This window comes from Bombus bifarius, unplaced genomic scaffold (genome assembly GCF_011952205.1).
Source record: "Bombus bifarius isolate JDL3187 unplaced genomic scaffold, Bbif_JDL3187 scf7180000008140, whole genome shotgun sequence".
Lineage (NCBI taxonomy): Eukaryota > Metazoa > Arthropoda > Insecta > Hymenoptera > Apidae > Bombus > Bombus bifarius.
Genome location: NW_022884468.1, coordinates 773620 through 794645, shown reverse-complemented (window position 1 = coordinate 794645; position 21026 = coordinate 773620). Strand labels below are relative to the sequence as shown.

The window sequence follows — 21026 nt, the reverse complement described above, 5'->3', positions numbered from 1 at the left end:
ACAATATTTTTTAATCCTGAACTTTATGTAAAAATAAAATCCGCGAAATTTATATTATTCTTATGATACACAGAACTCAAGATAAAATCGTTTGTATATTTTTTGTTAATAATTCTCGAAAATATTTAGATCACTATATATTTTTTAACTCCTACAATTATTATATGTATAATGCGCAAAAATCCAAAGGATTAATGTCCTTTAAGCATTGTTATAAAAATGATAAGAATTAAAATGGTCGTTATATTTCTGACTTTTCTGCTGCATTATCTATTCTCATTATATAACCAGAAAATACGTGACTTCTGTCTATTTAGCAAATGATAATATAAGTTACGTGCCCTCGTGGTAATATTACCTAATGATACAACTTAAAACAAAAAGTATAACAAAATTGCAACGATACTACCTCTAAAGGCCATCTTTGTGAATAAAATTTGCTATGCAATGGTGAAATTACGTATCATTGTTACAGTAACCGAAATTAATTGAAAATGTAGACAAATGTCTTACAGACGATTTGAAATAAAAATAAGCAATGATCGAATGATCAACAAGTTTATGAGCGAAATGATTCGAATATAACGCGTATTGGAAAATATTCAATTTTTAGATAAAACTATAAATCGTATAAATATAAATCAATTGTATAGAAACTTTTATAACATAAATTATTTTTTATCTATACAAGATAATATATTACATATGCAACTGATATTTGAGAAATATTTATAAACTGAGCTCTAAATAAAAAATGACAAGATCTGTTTAGGATACATATCCAAATACGTAACACGAATAAAGATAGATTTATATTTTCATTTATACGATCGAAAGATATCATACGTTTACCTGATTTTATTACTGCTACGCTTCAAACGTCCTAAAAATAATCTCTTAAATCTGTCGATAGATAGTCCACATCTGGTAACGCACATTTACGTCTACAATGTACAGCCTCGACAAAATACGCGAAATACAGCAGCGTTCATAGATTTATACTGCGTGAATACGAATGTGGTACAAAGCGTCATTGAAATCGAATTGCCGTTAGAATTTTGTCTGCTACGTTATCAACTGGTCGTAGAGAATACGTGACTTGTGAGGATTTGCCAAACGATAATGTCTGTTACGTGCTCTCTTGAAACAGGCATCCAGTCACTTTAGAACTTCGGCAAGTATACCAAGCGAATCTCTTTCGTTTCTATTCAGTCGGTCAATAATTCAACCATTCGCTAAACCGCATCGGAAACACCTGTGACAATACTATGTGTGAAATCTTGATCGGATACGCTTTCGTACTTTTTCATTTTCGTTCTGTGAAACAAACATAAACACATGGAGACGAACAATGTACGTAGATACACACGTGGACGAAACAGAAACCGAACGTAATCTTGAGAATTTTTATGAACCTGTTGTGGAAAAGTTGTACAAAAGTGGACGAGGAACACTTCACGATGAAAGGTAATGTTTTACACGAACAATGTAAATATATTACCATTTAGAAGTAGAATTTCGATTGCCGGCACTAATCATGTCACACGTTATTTAAATTATCGAATTTTCTGAATATAATTCAATTAAGTTGCATAAAACTCAAAATTCTTCCTCATGAGATCTGTGCACTTATACCAAGATTTCTTTATGCTTTTTTAAAATTAAAAAAGCTTTTTTAAAAAATACTGATAGATTATTGGTTATTGTATGCCCTTTTTTTAAAAATTAGGTACATGCTTCGAAATCTTTTTCTATTAGATATATTAGAGAATGTATGTTCGTGAAATGGTGACCATAAACCCTGTAAGGTGCTGTACACGTCAGTAAGTTGTTCCGTTTCAAGAAGTGTCGATATTTGAAAGTTGCTACCGCTTGACATTGGGTTTACGACTAGTCTTGTGTCTATTCCGCTAGTAGCAAGTGAACATAAAGTACAGAATTGATCGAAGTTGTGAGATGAAATCGTTGTGCTTGCTGAGAAAGGTACGGTTTCGATTGAAAATATCAGTTTACGAAGAAAGGAAATGAAGCTTGTAAAGATGGAATAAAACAAGTTGAAAGTATACAAATATCTGATTTACGAAATACGACTATTATGAAATTCAGTGAAAAAAGGTATAAAAAAAATATTGTGTATCTTACTATGTATAGTTTATAATAAGCATAAGTTTTTGTATTCTTTATGATATCTAGACGATAGTAATGCAATGATTTTAAACAACGAATCTGAATTTCAAAGTTGCTTGTTAATTTTATTACGATAAGAAGTAAAATCGTCGTTGGTTTTTTCATTTGTAATTTCTTAGTACAATTACAAGATCTTTAAATTTTATTCCAATTTGTATAACAACGTCGAGAACTTTCATTTACATGGAACTTTGATATATAACCAGATGTATTGTAAATGTCTCCATTGTTTGATTACTAAATGATTTATAATAATCTAATGTATTTCGTTAATTACGTATTTTTGATGAATGGCGTTAATAAATGTATCTGGCTATTAATCTTTACATTATTGATCATTAACTGGATAATGATCAGCTCACGGGTACCACTCTGCAACTACTAATTGATATAATTCACAGACCGTAATAGCGTATTAAATTACGTTCAAAAGTTGCATAGAACCAGAGCATAATGTGATATTATAATCGCATGAACTGGATGAATTTACCAAACTTTGAGTTTAGGAATTTCATAATAGTATATCTTCCTATGCAAGCGCTTTTTAGGACCTTGAATATGTGAACACTTCAATTCAAATTTATCGTGGTAATATCTTTTAAAATGGGAATATCGTACAACCTCTCCTATCTGAACACCTATTATCAGAATGTGTACCTTACTATTCGAACACTCTGTTCTTCAAACGTTCTATTATAAGGAGACCGTGTAAGTGCAAGCACATGATTCAATTTAAATTTAGTAGTAGTATTTATACAGTATTCTCATATCGTCGAAATCGAAACAACGCGACGTCTTAACTATAGTAGGCGAAAACAATATAATTCAAGTATCATGAAAATATTGCAACACTTTCATGGAAAATTTCAGTAACATACTTTTAATGTTATATGAAAATATTTGAAATATAATATAAATAGTGTAGCGATACGACATCAGTATCATAATTCTATTGGTTTGAAACAAATTGGAAAAAGATATTTATTAATTACGACCATGTACATTGCAAAAGGCATACAAATATTTGAACAGTCATGTATCAACGCGAAGAACTTGCAACACGAATAGATTGATCGATATTGCGAAACACGTTGAAGATTATAGCACTAACCAACTCGATTACATTTTTCAATAAAAGTATGACGTTTTATGAATTGAAATATAATAGAAGAAAAAGAACGTGAAGATAAAACTTGTAGAAAATTCCCAATCATAAAGATAACAAAAATGCTAATCCAAAATTGGACCAACAATTGTTGAAGACGTAAACTTCTTCGAACGACTTACCGAAACTATATCGTACATGAAATATTTTGCAGAAAGTAATCTTATTCGCTGAACTTCGATGATTTTACTTGTGTTGGAATAATCAGGACCTTCTAATATCCATGCGTTGCGATGTTATTGGTCCCGTAAAGACTGAAAAGGTCGTTCTTTCAGGCATTTAATCGAAAAGTAGGTGGTAGGTACGGCTATATCGCATATTCTTGAAGTTCGCACCAGGTGGTCGTAAAGTTGAATTGCCCACCCACGGAATCCCTTGGAATAAAACCGGAAGGTGCGTTCGAGTCTCGGTAACGAGCACCTGTGCCACCGTGGCTGCTGCTTTCAGCCCTTGAAAACGCGGCTTAACCCTCACAATCCCGGGTTGCTTTTTATGGCGCCAAATAATCTTCTCGATGAAAAGGGTTTCAGCGAGAGGTTGTTCGCCGTTTGAAAGAATTTGTAACAATTTCAACATAATGGACAGGATAGGGTCACGCGAGAGATATTTCGGAGGATGTTAGAAAGATGAAGCTGGCAAATCGAAGGTAGATTCAATCGAATTTCGTGAAATATCGTCTATTTTATCATGAGATATTGCGTCAGAATCTTTAGTCCTTTCTTAAAATGTCTTTGTTTTTCTAATTCTTTTAGACTATCTTGAATTTGTTTCGATCGGTACCGTCTTCGTATTTGCCAAGGGACGATTATGATATCACATGATTTAAAAGTTCTCGTTTTATTGCTATAAAACTATATACAATATTTCATTGCCATGCAGGCAATATCTTTATTGCCATATTTAGTCGAATGCGATGAAAAGATATCCTAAAGAAAATCAAATATTCGTGCTATCGCTCGAAGACGAATAATCTGTTGAATATTCATTTTGTCTAATGCTACGTTGATATTCAGTAAACAATTTCATCAATCTTAAGACACATGGCAGTTCCTAAATATAAAATATGCAAATAATTTTAATTTAATACAGTGCAGTGTACATGTGACGGAGAAATGCAAAATAGTAGAAGGAAATGGATGAATTCTGGCAGAATCCGATGGTGCATCTTCCTCTCTGCCCTAACAAGCAGAAGTTGAGTGGATGACCCAAATCCTGAAACAGCTCGTTCGTAATTAGCAATAAAAATGAGGAAAAAAACTAGAGCGACTGCTAGGCGACATAAAGCGGGCAACAAGAAACAAGAACGAAATTTTTCTACCGGGCACGCTAAACGAGGAATGAGTAGTGTTGTTTAGGAGGAGAAAGTAAGGTATTCTAAATAAGAAAATTTCGAAATACGTTACCTCGTTTTATATGATGAATTGCAAAATATCAAAATACATATATCTTTTCAACAGACGTTGCTCGTTTCCGTATCTCCAATCTATTAGAAATTGCTAGATGAACGTACATAGCAGGATACTAATATTACTTAATGCCGTGAATGCTAATTTATGATGCCTGTAGGCATCGGGAATATTACAAATCACAACTACATATTACATTTCCTCGCGTTAAATTCCTCGTTTACATAGTCCGAAATCGCTTTACTATCGATAATTATTCGCCTAGTAATAGTTTATTATTAACAGTTTCGACAGCGTCAATTTCTTGGAAAATACGGGCACAGGTGAACGAAATCAATTTACGAAACGCTGGGGAACTCGGATATTAAATTCTCTGGAATGCATAAATCATAAAGTTTCAATATCAAATTCGTTCGGATCATGTACTTGGTTCTCCACGGGATTTTGTTAACGGGAATAATTCTAATTAAATTTCTCGCCGAATATAGTATATTAGTTAGAACGATTAATTATCACCAACGATAATATGTTAGAAGAACGGGACCAGAGATCGGACATTAGAAATTCGTATCGACATCGAATTTCGTATATAAATAAGAAGAAAAGAAGATACTCAGGTAAATTGTACATGATATATATTATGTATGTATTTGCGCGTAGCGTATATTTGTTGCTCAAAACCGTGCATACTAATTAAAATAAAGGTACCAGGAGGTAGCAGACGTAAAAATTACATATGTTTCTTTTACTTTTTGGTTTTCTCATTTTTTGATTGAATATGGAAGGATAGTTCGAAATTTTACAATTTTAATAATGAAAAATATGCTGATTTATAAAATCGATAAAAATTATGTGCGAAATAAATAAAACAATCACGATCGTGAATAATATTAGTTCATTTTATACTAGATGCAGTTATTATATGTATATACGTGGATATTACGTGCGAAATGAATACTTAAGTAAAAACGAAAATTCAATTTACGCATCTTTAAACAATTGCAGCCTAATATCGATAATTTAAGATTCGACGCTATCTCCAGAGAAGAAAATCGAAACAGTTCATATACATAAAATAACAATATATATATATACTGATTATAACAAAGTAGTTATACAAGTTGTTCGAAAAAGTTGGGCTCAATCTTCAACAGCATGCAGTATTCATAAAAACAATAAAAAAAAAGATTTTAATAAACGTCTGAATATCACCAGTTTCGAAGTTGTAATAGGTTTTCAAGTATGAGTTGTAACCGCATAACACGCTTTATTGCGTGCGTCTATATACCAATTGTCAAGTAAATCGTTAAATCAAGCATAATACCAATATCATTCAGTAACAGTGACAAAAGAATGTACTTTGTCATTTTATTATTGTATCACAGCGTCCATGTGCGCGTAGAATTATTCCTCAGTTTACTCTCACATCATATTTTAATAATGGTTCTATGAAGAAGCGCGACGAAGGTTGTGTTGAAATGAATGGGAGTCATATAGAACATATGGTACGGACATAGGTAGGTAATACTTTACTGATCAGAACGTCTTATATATCTGAAACTAATGATAAATGAACAGTGTTTACTGTCATTTTTTAAGTTATTTGATCCCAACTTTCTGAAACATTCTACATGTTATAAAGTATACGATATTAAGAATCGATTAATTGATACAGTAAAAAGGTTGCGTATTTCTACGACATGCATTGTTATATCGAAAGATACAAATAAAATATAAGAGTTTTAAGTAACAAAGCATTGTGTGTATGTATTTTTTTTTTTTTTTTTTTTTTAGTTTAGAGAAATGTAAAAGGAGAAGGTTGTGGTGAAATAATTTTCTCCTTCTTTTTCTTGATTACATCTGTTTCTAGAGAAAAAAAGAACGACTATGAACTCCCTTTTATCTTCATTTGACTTCCTTTCGCGTATAATTATATTGTTGAGCAAAAAATTTAATATCTTTTCATTTAGATAAAAATTTTATTTAAAAAAATCGCGATTTGAAACAGAAGCACGTTTGCAATAAGATTTCATGTTATTTCTCTAGCAAAGGTTAAAATGCGTTTATTATAGCTTTTACAGACAGATCTGAATCGGTGAAAACTATCCTACAAACTGTGTTGTCAAATTTTCAGAATAGTAAACATCGAATATAACTTTTTTTTCAGCTTGAGGATTCTGAAATTATCACTAAAAAATCTTTACGAAATAGTTATACTTCACAGAATCTTCTTATTCGAACGAACGGAAAAATTTCATATCATACTTTTTATTTATTTTTCCATATAGAATCTCCTCTTGCCGATGATATTACTCCTTCTGCCTTACACAGTATATAACTCATATCAAACTTTTTAATGAGATTTGGATCAGAAGATTGAGATTACGTATTTGAGTCACACGTACTTAAAATTCTCATCTTGTACCAGAACAAAACTCTGACCAATTAATCTTTTGTCTGTAAAACTAAATCACATGTTACGTATGAGCTGTGTTACGTGTTCTGATACGTATGAGCAGAAATGTGTAAGTGATTATACAATAATTAATCTTCATTCAAATTTAAGAACGTCCTGCCATCCGTTGTGTACTCCCTTCATGGATTTCGTACATGATAAATAATTTTATGCAATAATTAATCTTCGTTCGCCTTCAAGAACATCGTGCCAAGCCTTCATACATACATACGTCATACGTCTACATACGTCTGTTTATTTCACACGCTACAAAAGTATCCCGCGTTCTGAGTACAGTTTTTGGCACATCGTGACAAAACTTTACGAAGAACGATAGCCGAGAACATTGTAGCTTTTAGCGGTTAAGATCCATGCGAATTATTTTGCAAATCTCATTCGTGGTGGAACAGCGCCGGTTTTTATGGCCATTACGCGTGGTCGAGGAAAGTTATTGCTCGTTGCGGGTAGTTTACTAGCTCTAATGCTCCCACAGAAACCGTATATATTTCTACGTAGCGACGATGTCGGTAATGTTTCACTCGGGCCATATAGAAGTTCGATCGTCACTGTTTTGGGAGAACAAACATTTTTGACCGGGCACGCGTACAACTGCAGCATGTCGTTCGCTTCTGCTGGCGAAAATCTATTCGAGGAAATGGCGAAAATTGGTTATGATTCAATTGGAAGAATCGGCAAGCGTTTAATCATCGCTGCTACTAGCCCGATAGACGCGTCAAACGATTTCGAAGATTTATAGTGGCTATATTTAATACAGTGGCAATATTTTTTGAGTGGAAGATTTATTTTTGGAAAACAGGGCCTAATGCTATATAAACGTTGACGGGAACGATGCTAACAGGAATAAACGTCTTCAAAGTTTATAATATGCAATTAATTAATAACAGAAGTTAATTGTTACGCTGGTGCTCGAAAGTTACATTTGAAATATTTCAATGAAATAAAGCTTCAATTAGGGGTGATGATTTTGTTAACTTTGTTCATTGATATAAATGAAATTGTTGCAATGAAAACTCGAGGATATTATTTCTCTTTAAGAGACTTTATTTTTTAATTATTTATATAATTAATTATTAGCGGGCGATATTTACACACGATGTTATTCTAAGCATCAAAGGAATGAGAAAGGTTCATGCACAAAAATTTATTTTTTAAATTGCAAACAATTTAGTTCTACGTTGGAAATACATTGATATCTGCGTACAATGCAATGAATAAGCTGACAAATTTTCTTCTATATTTTTATTATCATTCGACAATATCTATAGGGTGTTCCAGAGTATTTATAACGTTGATTCTAGACATCAAAACGTGGAAAAAGTTCATGTTTTAATTCGTAAAATCGACTTATAAAATTTCACTTGTTTCTTTGACAAAATCGCTACTACTATGCAAGAAAATTTATTAACATTAGCAACTTATACGCTGGAAGTTTCGGCGTATAAAATATCGCTAATAGTGTTAGTTCAATTGAGCGAAAGGGTCCTACGCATGTACGAATAAATGGAACACTCACGAATAAACTATATTTTATTTTATTATCTTCTCGTGCTGTTTGATTTGATCATTTGTAGCTATTGCTTTTTCTATATTATAACACGCGTTATATAACGAATAAAATAAATAATTCGTGACGTTTTGAAAATAATTGGTTTCTCGTTTGTTTGTGTGTTTTACATACATATATTGCAGTTGCATGACAATAAACTGCTTTTCCAAATAAAAAAGTATTACAAACAAGCGAACAATTTTAACATGCAAATTAATGTCATCTTCGAAATATTCTATCATTTGGGAAAATTGTTTATCAATATCAATTTATTACAATAATATTTGTCGCCAGTGTTTAAAGTCAGCTCGTAAAAGGAAACTCGTAATAGCTTATACGAGAGCTGTGTCAGGTTGAGTAAAGTAGAATATTTAGTACAGAACTACATTATATTCTGTTCAGAGTATACATAAGTCGTGTACAGCGTATGAATCCAAATTCGAGTAGGCGAAAGCGAGATTCGACGAGTGAACAGAGAACAGTTGAGGTGACCAATTAAGATGACGTACAATGGAACTACATAAGTTGTTGTACGTGTACTGGTTGGATTATATGGTGCAACGGCGTTCGTGGCAACGACACAAAGTGGAGGGTGCAAATCGCAAATTACTAGCTACCCTATTGTAAATTTATTCGACCACGTATTTTATTTCAAGACATTGCAATTCCTATCATTTATTTAATCCGCTGTATTCATTTTGCTGAACAATTTTTACAATTCTACACAACATACAATAGAGAAGAGAGAACGCAAAAAGAATAGTAAAGATTTAATACAGGTTTTTTTAAATACAAGTCTATCTATATTTGCTTAGATGTTGTATTATTCGAATGCTAGAATAATAAAATGTAACAGAATCAGAATGTTCTGTTGTAAATTTAAAGCCTTGTAAAAAATTTAGTTTCAATATAGAAAAAGAAGGTTTAAAAACAATTTCCGATATCAAATTGTATTTTAACTAAAAAATTTAACTAAATGAATTTCAATTTTAATATGTATAACTGAGATGATACACAGACTCGTTCTTAAATATTACACGACAAAAGGACGAATCTACAAACATTTGAAATAAAACAATTCGTTTCAATGAACAATCCCATATGGTCCGTACATTCGTAGGCAACAATTTCATCAAAGCAGTCGACAATTACAACTTTCTAATTACAATTACCATTATCATGCGGACCGAGTCTGGATCAAATGTAGTAATTAGACTGGCACACTCGAAGCTTGTTCAGTGAAGCTATTTGACTTGAGAGTCTCGTTGACTCGGGGGTGTGTCGAGCGAATTTCCCTTATTGACATTAGAAGTGCGGTAAGCCGATGTTTATTGTATTTCGATGATGACACGGATTCATTCGGCGTGATATCTCCGGTAGAAAAGCTACACAGGAAATAGTCTATCGATATTGGCGACGGAACGGTTGGCAGGTCGCGAAACAGCCACGCGAATAGGACGCGCGCTGACTACTTTCTGCATCGTCGATTTCAACCGAACGATTTCTCAATAGGAGAAGAAAAGCCTTTGAAACATCTACAGTGGCCCGTTTCTATCCTTTGACTGTCTAATACTTTCGATATTCCACGAATGAAGATTGTATCGGCAGCTGGTCGCCCGTTCACTCGGACAAGTGCAATTTCTTCTTTTCTCCCGCGTGTTTGTTAAAATCTAGTTATGTGGTATTTCTTTATTTCTGGCAGTTAATTAAAGTTTTCACGTTTTATATTAGTTGAGAGGAGTTTTAATTAATAGTCTTTTGTGTGTGATAGTGAAAATATTTGTTACCCCTGTGAAAACTGGAAAAATAGAAGTAGAGAGATATTATTAATAATTAGAAATATCAGCGAATTACGGATCGTTTTGTATTTATGCGAAATTTGATTATTCAAAGATACGCAGAATGCATAATAAGTAAAAATTTCGTATTGTTACTACACTTTTTATTCCAGAGAATTTGATAGTATATCGTATGCGTTTGACGATGATCTTACGTAAATTTACGTAGACTTACTAAAACTTTCTATGTTGAAGGAACAAACCTTCAAACTATCTGTCGTTTCATACAACATAATCGATAAACAAAAAATACACAGTAATAATAAAATGGAAGTATTTTGTCATATAGCCTCGTCTGTATGCACATTAAAAATATTTTCAGCTTAGATAAAGTAAGATCACGCGTCACGTAGCGGTGTATGGGATAAATATGTATATTTTTATATTTAGATGTTCATTATAGGACGCCTGGGAGCACAAGATGAATAAACATAAGTTTGACTATTATTTCATTTCTTAGGTTCTCGGTATTTTAGATTAACTTCCGTAAAAGAAAGCGTTTTTATGCATATGCATAATAATGCATCAGCGACTATTTCAAGTATCAAAGAATACCTTCAATTTTTTTTTTTTATTAGAAACAATAGAAAGAATTTATAAAACAATAATGTACAGTATATAAATAAAAATACAAACAAGACATTGTTATTACAAAGGTGTGAATGTAATAAATATGTACCCGTACAGTCTAAATTTTATCATGAAAACATTCACAATAATGAAACATTCCGAATTTCTTTCCTTTTCTTTTATTCTTCCTAAAATATAACACACCAATCCATAATATATGGATTCTATCATGGTCTATCCTTTTTACTGGAAAATATAAAATCGTGTATATTAAAGATGTACTAAGATGGATCAAAAGTGAACCCTTCTAATTTTTTCTTTCTTTCTTTTTCTTCTGTAAATTTGTATATCATTAGACATCCAAAAATATTCCTTTGTGCGAAATTATATCAATAAGAGAACCACAAGCATCTTTTTTTTTTTAATATAAACGTGTTCGAAGAAAAAAGTAGATAAATAAACGAAAAAAAAATGAATACATCGTGTACAAATTAATTAGCTTCGTTGGGATTTCATATAAAAATCGTTATCTCACAGTGAGAATTAACAACCCACGATGATAAGTGATAATTATGGGTCTTTAGTCAGTCCATTCTAATTTGTGACATAGCTGGCTCGAAACCTTCATTTATTACACAGGATGAGAACGAAATATACGAGCTTCTCATTGCGTAAAATTAGCGAATCGCATCAACCCTAGTCGGACGAATTGCGCGTTTCTTTTATCTCGCTTCCCTTTGATTACATTACGACGGATTAGTTTAACATAATCCGGCTTCGCATAAAATTACCCGTCCGCTGTGTTTTTATTTCATGCTTTGTTGCTTTTAATGCTTCTTACTGTGTACTGGTTGAAACAGGTAATAGCATACCAAGTGTTCACCTTATTATTCAATTAAGACTTTAATTCGATTAAGAACGCATGTCACAAACATAAGAATTCCTATCGTTACTGAAAGACGCATTGAAAGATTTTCATTGCATACAAAATTACTCAGAATGAGAAGAGAACGATTTTGTTTCCTTCAGAATGTCGGGGTATCCAATTTTCACGCGTGAAAGACTCTAACTTTCTTAAGAAAATATTTAAGGTTTCGTCTGAGTTCAGTAACTCACAATGCAATCTTGCTTTGTACTGTTTCACGCTTCTTGAAATAAACACGGTATGTATCTTTCTAGAGACACATTAAAACGCGAGCACAGTCGATGCTGCTGTTTAAAATGAAGCAGCTTGTTTCTCTTTATTGCGTCAATCTTGAGGAAATCTGGCTTTTAAAACCCGCTACCGTCTTAAACCTTAATCGCTTCTCCTAATGCTACTCATTAAATATTGTAGATAGAAAATAAATTTGCTGTCAAAATTTTGAAAATTGTAAGTTAATAACGTTTCCATATATGGAATGAACTGTTTATAATTCACGCATAACTTAATTTATAATAACACAGGATTAACTAGCAACGTAGTGCACATTCAAATTGCTTCCTTGACTTATCGTGTTCTTTGCATGTACATAGTTTTCTTCCCATGTAGTCATATGCTTTCGTATGCAACGGAAGATAAATTATGTATAAGAAAACACGAAATGAAACTCGAACGTTCGTAATTTACACTAAACTTATTTGCAACCATACATGCATTAATTATACATTCTTGAGGCTGACTGATAGAGGAACGAGTGGATGAATTTGCAATAGAAAAATATATTGAAATAAGTACAGGTATAATTACAAGTATAGTGTATGCTGATACAGATCCTCACTCTTTCAGTGTTACAATACAATAGAATATGATAGTGAGCACGTTCGTACATTTATAGCAAAGGATATTACCAAAAAAGTTAACCTTGGTATGTAGCTCTAGCTGAAGGTTACAAGAAACAGCAATAGAAATCTATCTGTAACCCAAAACAAAATTTATATTCAAGAGCACAATAATATGTTTTGTTATGCTCTCCTCGTTCGTAATTCTTTTTTCTCCACTAAATTCTTTTTTCTTCGTAACAACGGTGTCCAGGTCACAGGTATACAAAAGGAAAGGTGTAGAGTTTGTCTTGAAGTAACTACTTGAACATACATAGATTAAGATAAATTGAAAAATTATCGATACGTTCGAATGATCCAAGCTCGCACGTTACAGTCGACCAATGGAACGAATCATTTTTCTATCGTTTCTTAAAAATTCAATCAGAAAATTGTAAACTAGAGACCTCGTCTTTACTATTTTATGTCCTTTTATGGTTGCGAGCAAATTACCGGTTGATTCTTGAAAGCGTTTCACGGTGATTTTAAGCACGTGGTCTTAAGTGGACGTAAATAAACGACAATCGAATTACTGCGGACTAATCTCTCGTAATACGAAGTATTTCCGTTCCCTGTACCGAAATTCTTGGTACAAGTTCTATCGAAGTTGAGAAACAAAACGACTCCGCAACTAATTGCCGCGTCCATCGATTGGAAGCTTGTCTGAACGGAAAATAATTTATCGTTTCTTCTGTGCAATTTATTTGCCTATATAATGTACTTTTTCATAGTTTGACGAGAAATGTTCGCCGCTAGTTTATGTAGCTGGTGTAAATATCGTGAGGTAAACGTGTTTTATCATCTATCTTTCTTTCTATGAAACTGGATGTTTTATGATGAGTAATAGTTTGAAACTTAGAAAGCGCGTGTAAAATATGTTTTTGTAAGATAAAAAATTCTATCGAAAACATGTACATACTTGATGATATACGATGATGTTTTGCGAGAGGACAATGCCCTTTTTCAGAGGTGTTTTATGGAGAACTTTAAAGCTCGCAAAGTTTTTAGAACGTTTCAGTTTAGGTCAGTCTCGCTGGTAATTAACATCATCCTAGACTGTCGTAAAATTTGATGTAAATATCCACTAGTCATTTTGCCAAGGAAAACGTAGCTTTTGTGCGGCAACTGTTTCCTTTGTTGCATAATTAAAAGAGCAGCGACGTGATTGGAATGTTCCATGTCCTGCTAGAAAGAAACGAATTTCCAAGGAAGTCTTGGGAAGAAATTTTCAGAGACACGAAACGTTTGGGATCAGTTACCGAGGACATTGAATATTTCAGAAGATAAGATATTTAAAACCTCCTTATAATACGCACAAAATGAACATGTTCGCATTTAAAGATGCACATACTTCCTTAATGTAGTGACACATTCTAATATTATGATACATAAACTTTAATGATGTCTTACTCTGCTTTAGTGACCCAAAATTCACTACAGTTTTATCTGCAACGTTTTATGTTGAAAATTTATTCATATATATTATAAAATTCGTTCGTGTATTATGTTTTAGCGTGTTACACGTGTATAAATAGAAAATACACGAAAATCAAGCAACCGTTAACTCAGATAAACGAGATTTATTTTACGCGAATGGATATTACTACAGCCGATATGTTACATTAATATCATAGGTTTGTCATCATTCGGTGTTGTGGAAATGTTTCTTCGTCAAAGTAAATAAAATAAATAAATCAGATACAGAAAATTTGTTTCGGGCGAATGCAGACTATAATAATCGATATTTTAAGGTAACGCCATGAGTTCATCAAAACTTTCGGCGACACTGAAATTATTATTCAAATCATTAAAACTAGTCTTAGTTCGCGTGTGATTCAACATCGAAGCACGATTCTCTATTTTTAAAACGTTTTCCTTATCAACACGTACGTGTAATTTGAACTTTACATTTCAGTGCAAATTAGTTGCAGTTTTCTACATTTCGGATAAAAGTGTAATATTGTTGCACGTTACTCTTGAAATACGTTATCAAGCGTATATTTCACAAATATTCGGGGAAAGTTATCACGGCGCGTTGTTGCTCTCATAAACTTAAAGCGTAACGATCACGACGATGATAATAAATTGCCGTTGTTAACTGCATCGCGAGGAAGATTTAAAAGGATGATGCACGTGAAGCAGCATTAGCGATACGGGCCTGGTCATTAGGAATGCGATTTATGTTCCACCAGATATGCGGCGACGTCCCGGACAAACCGATTATCAGAGCGAAAACGACGATTGCGTCAATCAGTAGAACACGATTTATTGATAATAAATTGAATCTGTTAACCGGAGAGATATCTACCCGAACACGGTCATGGTAGTAATCCTGTCATTTTCAACGTCTTCATTCAAGTATGAAACATGCAATATACTCTGAATGTAATGGAAGACGTTAAAAGTAAAAAAAGAAATATCAGCATATTATAGAAGATTAATTATATAACTAATAAAAAAATACACGTATTGTTATTGTAATATCTCTGATCAGTCGATTTCGAAAGAATATTCGTGTTCGAAATATTCTTGTAACGAGCCATCTTTGGTTAACTGGTTGGATTTCGACGATGTTATATTATTCACGAGTTAGTTCCGAAAAAATATTTCTGACTGAATATTTCTTGCAATTGGGTTTGTGTCCAACAATCTCTTGCCAATTGTAACTCTACCGTTTAAGTTACAGGCGCATGAATACTTGATCACGGAGCAAAGACGTCAGAGCAAAACATAACCACTTTGGAAGTACAAATAGAATCCTTTTATTGAATATTACCGTATTTAAATCGGGAAAGAAGAAATCGGTGGATAATTTAGTCGAGCAAAGCAACGACTAATTTTGGTGTCCTAGTTTTTCACACAGTTCAGTTTATCGATGAGAAGAAAATTGTCGCTGATAGGTCAAGGGTGTAATTACATAATTACAATATTTGTTTGCAATACAAACACGTGTCTAGAAACTTATCGATTTCTTAATTCGTTTACTCATTATGATGATATTAAATATATCACTAGATAGTATACACTTCTTGATTCAAATTGTTTATCGAATCGATATGTTAACTGTTTATTAAATCAGTCGATATGTTAAAGATTTATCAAATATTTATTAATACGATTGTATAACAGTTTCCTAAAATACGTACTGTGAAATATATCAAGCAATATACGTCAAGCTTTAGTCGAGTTCAATTGTAGGCCAGCAGAAATAGATGATAATTAAATACTTGATAAATTAGATTTCGGAAGTACCTATGTTACCAAAGTTTGATCAATAGAACGTCGAACACTTTCAACAGCTGCAACTTATCTCGCACGAGTTTCTAAATCTACGTTGATTGAGAATACTTACAATTCAAGATCTTATTTCCACTCTCTAACTTTCCTACCTTTCCTAGAATTTTACGACGTGATAACACAATGCCAATAGCTTGGCAACTATCTTCTTCGATATAGTTATAAAAGGATATGAGATTCAGCGAGAGGATAAGCCAAAAAATAAAATTAGAGAAATTATTGATCCCTTTCCGTGTTTCAAAATTTCTACCTTAAAATCACAGAAAAAACATGATAAGTGCATTTTTATTAATTCTACCTTAATGTCTAAAAATATAGAATAATTACAAATGTGAAAACCTCTTTCGATCCAGCTGAATTTTTTAATTTAGACAAATAATATCTTAATATCTTCAAATGTGCTAAACTCGTTCTCCCGTAGAAAATTTGATTTATCGTATTCTTTTCTTGTACACTTTTCGATCGATATAAATGCTAAACGTCGATATTTTCTGCTGTATAATGTAATTTTCTTCACGTGTATGTCTTCTTATAGTAATACTTAATAAACGTAAGTAGTTGAATCACAGCCACAACAGCTGGAAAATGTTTCTATATAAGTTTGATGATATGGAACATGACAAGAACATATGAATATATACATACATAACATATACGTCATGCTTCACACATGTGAATGACTATGACTTGTATTCTTCCTGTATGGTCTTCACATTGAAAGTAAATTGTTTGAGAAAAACCATCATAGCAAAAGATAATAAAGAATACTACGTGTGCGTTGAGAAATTGATGTTATACCAAAGTTTGACATTTCGATACCAAACGTTTAACCTACCGATTTCTTTCATTAAATTCAATTAAAAACTCTGAATTCTTTCAGTACGAGAGAAATAGTAATAAGGAAATAGAAACGAATTAAACGCGTTATTTAAAGCACATGATTTCTCTTAGACCGCTGTGTAAAGCTTCTACGAAAAAAATCAAGATCTCCTTAATTTGCTACGCATTCTCGTGTTAAATTAATGAAGAAATTAATCGGAGAGAGAGCACGTGGTTCCGCGTTACTGTGCATTACGAGCTTAATTACGCAACGCACTCACCTTGCACTAGCAAATTGAAATAAATTAAACCTGCAGGAGTTTGTTTGACAAAGGACTTGTTTCCACATTCTGCTTTACTTTTAATTTGTCCAACTCAAATATGACTTCTTCTTCTGTCTACGTATAATTTTTGTTATAAAGTGAATAGTACAATAATAATATTGCGAGACGCGTGATTCTTTACAGTTTTAAATGGTAAACGACGCATATATCAGAAACATCCAAAAAATTATTTCTCTGTTGCAAAAACGCATAAATTTTGCATTGAATTAATTTAAGTAATTTAATGTTATTTTCATATTTATCGTTAATTTGGATTGTGACATACGTACAATAGGAAATTTATAATAATGGCAATATTCGGTTTAAAATCGAAGCACGTCTGACAAAGACTGGTCGATTCTACTGTGGCCGACCTATATGATATTTGTACCGATCTGCAATATTGTTTTATTCCATTTACATTTTCATATATACATGTTATATTATATATTATATATCATACAAGAAAATATGTATATATCGTTTAATTTGATTTTGAAATTATTGTAGTTTCTGATATTTTTGTGATAGCAAAGAAAGAAGTTCGAATGTATGACAACGTATGAATACACGCGTCAGCGAAAATCTTAAATTACAGTTAGATCTAGTATAAAGATTCCTACATACATATACAATTGTGAATTTTCAGCTACAATAGATAGATACGTAATTACGGACATCTATATAATGGTTCAATATTTGGGGATACCTAAAATAAGATATTTTGTGAAACAATATAATCCTAGCGAAATTATATGACTAAATGTGAAACAATGCAGTGATCAACGAACCTATTAATTTCTATTATCGGAAATGGTTAATAATAATTGATATTAAACGCTATAAATTTAAATTACTATCATATGAATTACGTTATATTGTAAGTGAGACATTTTAATGAACAATGAAGCAAGAATTCAGCTATGGAAACTAAACTTAATATTAATCGTAAGGAGCTTGCCAAAAAATATCTTTTTATTCCTATTAATTCCATTAATCTTTTAAAGTATCACTTACATAAGCGGGTCAAGAATTTCTTTGAAATTTTAAAAATATATACATGACGTAGAATGGTAGAAGCGTGTAAATATTTTGCCATTCGTTTTTTGCGTTTATTCTTTAAAACAATTTTCTGCTGTCGATATCTTCCGCTTTTGTTCTTCATCTCCGTAGTGTAAAGTTAACGGAATGTAAACTTGTTCAAAACGAGACGAAATTGCACCACGTGACATGATCGACGGGAGTGTTCGACCTGGAAGTGACAGCGAGTGTATCATGAAATGACAAGTATAGTCTATTGTATATCTAAAGCAATCGCGTGTCGAGAGGATCGGCTAAAGCGATATAATAGAACGTATTGAATTTTCCAGAATTATTAACTTTAATATTTAGTGGATGTATATTTTTCTAAAGATGAGATTCTTAGATTATGCCTGAATTTATTCAACGTATTTCATCAAATGTTATTTCTCGTTTACGCTGCCATGCATTCAGGCGTAAGAGTGAACTCGTGTTCCGAAGTAGTGGAATAACAAAATTAAACTAATAAAATAGTAAAATAACATGAATTAAACTGGCATCTATCAGAAATGGCTCTGGTACAATTAATACCGTCTGAACCTTGAAAAACAAGGTTGAATATACATATTTATTTTCAGAGTTTCCTGGCAAATATATCCCCGAAATTGTTATTTTCTATATTGACATAGATAAATGTCGAAGATGAATAGAAATGTTTCTGAATTCGAATGCAGACTTGAAATGCATCCAACATGTTACGTAAACTCTATGAAATGCTATTGTTTGTCTCCATTTCTGCGTCTCGTTCCTTAGCAGTCTATGAGAGGGAGTCTAATGCCTTCCGCTTCAAATGATGCTGATTGAAACTACCAACGTTTTCTGAAAATAACTCCACCTCTCTTACATTGTACCTTTGGCCTGCTCTTCTTTAGAGAACGAACGAACGATACTCCCCTTAATGCCCAAGCATGAATAGAAGTTTGGCAATGACGTGAAATTTCCTGTGAAACCTGAAATCCTCAGCTCCTACAGTCTACATCGATTCTCAAAATTTGCTATCCAATGTTTCGAACTGATACTTATTTTGTTAATTGGTAAGAGCGTTCGTGGTTTTGTAATTTTATTAATTTGTTTCTTTAAAGGAGCCAGTTTCATTAACTTCGATCGTTGTGGTTTGAACGAGTATTTATTTCTTCATTAATTTTCGCAATAAGGCAAAATGTTTTGAATAAAAACGAATGTTTTTTTAGTTTAAAAATAAATTGCAAGAACCGTGACGCGGTCCTAAATTAATAGTAGTTGTAATTAAAAGTTTCTCTAAAGTGAAAATGTTATAGAAAATGACGGTTACACGATAATTACGAATCCTGATGGACATTAAATGGAAAATATTCATCATGAGATAGAATGAGCTTAATTTCATTTTGTTCAGGACTTCGGTAATTGTTTCATGTAAATGATATGAAATATTATCATAAGAATTACGAAATACTATCGCAGATGGTATTAATGGCACATTTTCCCACCATTTACTATGCATACAGATAGATTCGCGTGCAAATATGACTCTTTCAATCACGCAATTCAGCTCTTCGCATTATGCGACTAATTAATCATTCATCATTTGATTGATTATACAAACACGTAAATACGGATCATCGAATAATCGAAGGTACAGGAATCAGAACAAACTTTCTTCCCACTAATATCTTCTGGGTCAATATATTTGTGATTAGAGTCTTTTCTCTCATCTCTTAGAGATATCAGTTTTTGCATTCGTGCAATCAGGCTCTTAATTTCATAAAACATTTTCGTATTAAAGAAACACGATTACAGATATTAAGATCACCGATTGTCTTGTATCGTTATTATCGATTACGGTAGAACACCGTGTATCTGAATTCTATTCATTAGTACGAAATTTTAGTTAGTGTCCGATTAACTAAACTCCTGCCAATTGAATCCACTTATCTGAACACGAATTCCTATTATTTGAATGAGAAATCATAGATAGCAGGGAGAATCGGTGAACTCCTATTATTATATGTATGAACTCCAGTTCCACGAACTGTTTGTTCTTCGACGAGTTCACACAAATGGAGTTCCACTGATACCTATTACGCTATCTCTATCATCCCTATTTAAAAGTGAGTAGAAAATTAATAAATAAATCAGTGATGTTATACAGAATATTTACATGTTAGGTTTTGTTTTATCTAAGACTTCGTAAACCTGTCCAAATCTATAATAATAGTATTATTCGATTTTAAAGGCGAAGCACGTCTGGCACACTGTACGACTTTACCGTGGCTGGTCTATATGAGATTTTTATCGATCTACAATATTATTTTTCCATTTATTTTCCCATACGTATATATATTGTATACACTATCTGGTATATATATATACCACAAAGAAGAATATCAAACTAAAACTGGTACTATGATATAAACCGCAATTTGGAAATATTTTTCCAGTTTATATCTTCTTTACTCTTCTTAGTCGGTAAAAAAAACAATATACTGTACAAAAAGTACCACTTATATACCAACTAATCCAGAGATTCCTCAAATGCAACG

The 21026-nt window shown here is 32.4% G+C and overlaps 1 protein-coding gene across 3 annotated transcripts in view; it reads left to right on the top strand.

Moving 5' to 3' along the window:
- LOC117208557 (tyramine receptor 1-like) overlaps positions 1-21026 on the top strand; it is a 99886-nt gene that overhangs the window by 26700 nt on the left and 52160 nt on the right. The window contains exon 1 of one of the 3 annotated variants that reach the window (XM_033449776.1): positions 1164-1467. The exons of the other annotated variants lie outside the window; for them this stretch is intronic. The gene's annotated coding sequence lies outside the window, so the exon portion shown is untranslated. Of the gene's footprint in view, positions 1-1163; positions 1468-21026 lie in introns of those variants that run through there. 3 annotated transcript variants of the gene reach the window in all.